Below are 6,000 nucleotides of genomic sequence, written 5' to 3' on the forward strand. Positions count from 1 at the left end.
TATGTTAAATTGCACATCACTTGAATGAACCCGTCTTGCTTTGTCTTCTCCTGGTTGTTAGGGCAAATGTTGCCACTTTCTCAGCACTAAATTTTTTTTTTTTTTCACAGAATCACACAATGTTTGAGGCTGGAAGGGACCTCTGGAGATCCTCTAGTCCAACCTCCTTGCTAAAGCAGGTTCCCTCCTCAGAGCAGGTTGCACAGGATCACATCTAGATAGACTGTGAATATCCCCAGAGAGGCAAGACTCCACAGCCTCTCGGAATCAAATTAAGGTGTCCATGATGGCAGACACACAGTATGTGCTTTCTGACAGTATGAACTTAAAATGAACCCAACATAGCTTGTTTCTTTAGACAACAGTCCATATATTTGAAGCAAAAGTGAACAAAACCACAAAGGGATAATGATTATGTGGCTAAACACACCACAGTTGCTGGAGGAGATGTCAGGTACTTCTTAGTGAGAGGGGAAGAGCTGAAGCTGAAAACCTCAGAAGCTGATTTTGTCAGATTTCTATAAATACAACTGCCCTGTGCTGTGTTTAAACACTTAGGATTAGTAGCTACAGTTCTCTGAATTCTGCATTTATTTGTCTGAAGAAGGTAGGTCCTGGGAAAGCAGAGAGGTTCAATATAGCTGTTTCTGCTGGGTTTTGTACTCTGTACTGAGGTCCTGCCATGAACAGATTCCAGCAGGGAACTAACATTTCAGTATCAAGACTTAGGACCTGATTCAAGTTGCAGTCCAGTCTACTACAGAATGAAATCAGCTGTACTTCACACTTCTGCAATCTCCTCTCATCTGTAGAGATCACAACCTTATCCTCTTTCATTCCTTTTTCAGGGGTTGAGAGGAGGAATAACAGAGCTTTTCCAGGCCCTCTATCTATATGTAGCTCGAGCATATATCTCTTGCTTTCCTTGTTTTCCTCTGAACCAGGAGGAAAAGTCTTTCCATTGAAATGCTAATAGAGGAACAAACTGTATAATAAGACTGCATCCCCTTTGGGCCTACATGTAATTTACACATAAAATGAAATTGCACATGGCCTTGTTTCATAGCATATTTGTTTAATTATCTTTCTTAAAAGCCTTTTTCAATTAATTTTCAATATTTAAAAAAGGAATAAAAATGCCAATTTATCTGTGTACCTGATAATTAAATACAGTTTGGGGAATAATTACATTATCTAATAGCAGAAATTTGTCCAGCTCTAATAACTGGCATTTTTCAACAGTTTTGCTTGCTTTCTTGCTCTCCAACTGCTCTGATTCAAAATGAGTTTACATTCTGCATGTGTCAGTCAGTCCTCACTCACCACATCAGACACTGAGCAGTTCACCAAAACAGCTCTGCCTTTGCTGACAATGACACAGGAAAAAAGCCAAATGCACACTTGAATCTCTCCAAGAGGGCCATTTGTACAGTTCTATTATATACCAGTAAAAGTATAACCAAAAGAACCAAGAAAGTATTAAGTTTTTCATCACCTCTCAGTGACTTTGAGAAACCCTAGTCTGACACACTGTGTTGAATTCTGGGAATCTTGTTCCAAGAACACCAGAACACGCTTGTTCCATTATCAGTGGGAGCAGATGTGGAAGAGAGATGTTCAGTAGATAATCACATGGCAGTGCACTGAGAAGAAAAAAAAAAAGGTGCTTAACATAGTCGAGAAAGTACCAAGAAGGATAGAAAATACATGTTGCTGGGATTAGTACCAAAGATGAAAATCTCTGAAGCACTGAGGTCCAAATAGCAACTTTTGTGCCAAAATCAGCCTGCTGATTTTTCTGTTGATGAGGTAAGAAACAGCCCTGTGTGGAAAATGTCCTACCTGAACATCCATTTTCCTCCTTCTGCATATGAATAGCCTAAAATTGGCCATTACAGCCTGGTACAGTGCTGTAAAAGGGATGAGGAGGCATGGAGGTGTTCTCCTGCAGCTAAAGCACTTGACTCTGCATGGTCCCAACTGCTGCTGTTGCACCAGGTCACCACAATGGGGATGCCCCAGTTCTGAATTCAGCTTGTTCATCCATGAGAGCTGGAGTAATCCAGTTTGAACTAAAGGGATATATGAAATGGCATGAACAAAAGCAGTAGTTTGGGGTTTCAAAATAAGTAAATGAAATTACCTCCTGGAAGTAGCTGGACACAGCTAACATTGGCTACTATTGCATACTGGGCAAACCAAGACTTGTTGGTTCCTCAAGAACCCAGAGGGTTCATTTGTCACTAAGGAGCAGTCTAGATGTAAAACAAGCTCCATACAGCTGTGGGCTCCTCTGGCATAGAAGGAGGTGGAACTTTCTCATATGGATCAGATACATCATATCAAAGGTTTATTCTATCCCCTTAAATGTTTCTGTACTTCTTACCCACAGAACAGTTATAGTAGCATGTAGGAACCACTTTGTGATTTAAAAGATTTACTAAACAGCAGACCGAGAATTCCACCTTACTTCATTTAAGGAGAAGATCTTCTACCTCTATGAGCTGTGATGTTCTGTTTCTGCAGCTGAGCTGGAGGTAGTAAGATGGAAAACAGTCATGCCATGCATTTCACTAATCTCAGGGCTGAGTGTGGGTTTATTTCTGCAACCAGAATGGTAGGGGAAAAAAGAAGAAGAAAATATTAATGAAAATTCTTCTCAGTCAGTTTCTCTGATGCCATTATTACTAGCTGCCAAATTTAGTTTCTGTTGCTGAATCATGTTAGGAATGCAGGGGGAACAATGGGGTTTCAGGTCAAGTACTTGCCAGCTGCCTGACAAGGTGAAGATCAGGTTTTATTCAAACAACAAACGTCTTAAGGAAAAGCTTGGTTTCTCAGCTAGTGCTCTCCACTCCCCAACCATACACTGCTTCTCTCAGCCTGCAGTCCTGGTAGGAGAAATAATAGCAAAAAACAAAACCAAAAACCAAACAAATGCCAAAAACTTGAGAAACAAGCTTACCAGCGTTATTTAAACATTTCTTTGCACTTTTTTCTGCTTCTGTCTCTGCTTCTGGTTTATATCACTTCACCTTGGAGCTAATCAGGCTGGTGCTGACAATTAGGCTTGTTCACACTTTCCTTTCAGAAGTCTTGTTCTCCAATTAGGCTGCCTGGCCCGTTCCATGCAGCCAGAAGATAATGTGACTGCTCCCTGTATTTAGTCCCAACAGCATCTGCAAGGACACCTGGCAGCTAAGGGTAGAGCTTTTAATCCCTGAACTGTCAAAGTAAACTGGACAATAAACCAGCTTACCTTACAGTTAAAAATAGTAATATTTTTAGAGTATCCATATTTGTGCATGTGTAGTTTGCGGTGTTTCTACTGTTGTTTGTTTGTTTGCTTTAAAGGGAATTAAAGTTCCAGCTAAGTACCTCGTAGAAGTGACAAAAGTGCCTGTTCATATTCTGTAATAGAAAGTGCTTGGTATTCAGTGGATATTAAATACCTAAGAAGCTTAGGCATCTAATTACAAATTTACCTACTTATATATGTGGAAAATTTAGCTTGGAATGCCTTCTGTACAACTAACACTCGTAATCTATGTTCAGCTGCTGTACCTGAAAGACCAGTTACGGTTTTTTTTCTTAAAAGCAGATACATTCTTTATTATATACAAGGTAGTTCCGTCATGAATCAAAAGTTTCTGTTGCACCGAGAAAACTCCACAAATCTGGGAAAAATTCTTTTTCTTTCCCAAGAATCATCCCTTGGTTTTTAAGGAATGCCATTTTAACTGACAGAAGCAGTAATGACAAAAGGGAGAAACAGATGATTAGCTGTATGTTATGCCGCTTCCTCCTCTGGTCCTGGAATGGAAGGTCTGCATGATTACAGCTGCACTATGACTGAACCATAATACTATCTTGGATATGTCATACATGCAATTCCATCACAAATCATTTCCTTCTTTTGCCTTGCATAAGCTCTCACAGACTAAGGTCTTAATTCTGATTATAGCTGTCCTCCATGCAGTCAACATTTTATTTATCGTCTGAAGCTTGCACACACTGTTGTCTCTGTGCTGATTGCTCTCTGTTAACTTGATATATAAATTCTGACTTGCTTCAGTAAAGGACCATAAAGAATTTGATGATGATGGTGTGGACCTGAGAAGTGTTTCATAGCCAGTGGGCAGTGAATTTTATTTGGATCAAAGAATATACACAGGCTGGGGTCAAGGCACCAAAACTACTCTAAAGGGAATACTGTACATCACACGGCTTGATTTTCATAACTTGTGTGTTTCTGTTTGAACATATTAACAATAATAGTCAACAGATTCCATGATTGCTGATGACATAAGAGTGTATCTGTAGACTGAGTGGTCATGAGGAGTGACTGTAGTTTTCATTATAGCACCACAGCCTAGAGTTTGTCAGTGAAATGGCCAGATGTCAAATGATACCTGTCAAACACAGAAACATTTAACTCTATTCTTCTGTTAGTATCTGCACTTTCAAGTTAACAAGATTACTCCTTCTTCTTATGGTGAAGCCCTTGACTAAGTATTTATAGCTTTATTAAAAATAAAAGGATACCCGAAAAATGCTATAAAAATAAGTATTTGTCAATCAGTCAAACTTCAGCAATGCTTATTTTAATCCCCATTATATTTTTCTCATACTTTGCACCTGGAGGCCATTTATTATGGAAATAATTACAGAAGCTACTGATAATGCTAACATACAAACATCAGCTGCTTTCCATGCTGCTGGAGACTTTGTGGTTCACTCTCATAAAGACTGAATTGAAGGGCACTGCTAAGGAAGGCAAAATAGACGCTCCTTAGCTTGGTTTGATGAGTTGAAGCTTCAGTGATTCTTTTGTGGAATACTAACAATAGGAAGAATACAATTTTCAACAAATTAAAATTTAAGAAGAGATATTCTGCAGTCTCCCGGTGGGTTAGCTCCTACTTAAGTTTGGTTGAAAATGATGTGATAATCTTGACTTTAGTTAAAAGTAAAATATTAATGAGTACTTTGTCTCTTACAATTACGCAATGTCAAATGTCCATCTAAATGAAACTGGTTTCATTATCTCCCAAAAATTTTAAATTTCCTCCAAAGCTGCCTCTATCTTAACACCTCTATAATTCAACTTTTTTATTGAAGAATTGAAACACTGCTGGCAGGTTTCAGTGGGCATTGTGTGTGACTTTTGATTTTGATAACACGTGGTTAATAGAGTATAGAGAAAAACAGGCATATACTCTCTGGCATCAAAAAAACCTACATGATGCTTCTTCTTTTTAGACAGCCATCCCTATCCAACTCCACTGCAGAGAGGAGAGCGTAGAAAAGTAGTGGACACAGGAATGATGGAATTGTGGAAGAATATAGCATAATGTAGAGAATATCAAGGGTGTTGTAGAAGTTGAAAGTAAGCAAAAGAACCTTTGGTATGAATTTGTGGAAAGAGTATTCTGTAAAGCTGGTCAAAGATATGCTCAAATGTCTTTTTCCTGAGATATTAGTGTTTTTGACAGAACAACAATTTTTGTGAGAAGGTTTGTCATTGGGGAAACATTTTACATTGATGATATATTTCAACAGGACAAAATACAAAAGTTTTGATAGATGAAAATTTGAACATTTTTTTTTTCCTGGCTGGAAGTTGTAAGGAGTTTTACATAGTTATTTGGTCCTTTTTAAATGAATAAACAACTATTCACTTCTAAACAATTTTTACAGTATTGGAATGAAAACAGGAAGAGGAAGGGTGCTGAAAAGACAAACAAAAAAAACAGAGATGAAAAGGAAAATATAAAAAAAGAGAAGTGGCATAGAATATGTCTGGGAGAATTTTAATGGACAGGAAAATAATCAGTGTCAACAAGTAACAAGAAGTCAAAAAAAAGCAAATAAATGGAAATAAATGGCGCAAAAACATATGGGCAAACCCACATCTTTCTTATGACTCCTGGTAAAGATAGTAGAAGACTTGTTTTTGATATTTTAGGTCTGCCAGGCAACTCATAGTGTTTCAGCTAA

This window comes from Sylvia atricapilla, chromosome 6 (genome assembly GCF_009819655.1).
Source record: "Sylvia atricapilla isolate bSylAtr1 chromosome 6, bSylAtr1.pri, whole genome shotgun sequence".
Classification (NCBI taxonomy): Eukaryota; Metazoa; Chordata; class Aves; order Passeriformes; family Sylviidae; genus Sylvia; species Sylvia atricapilla.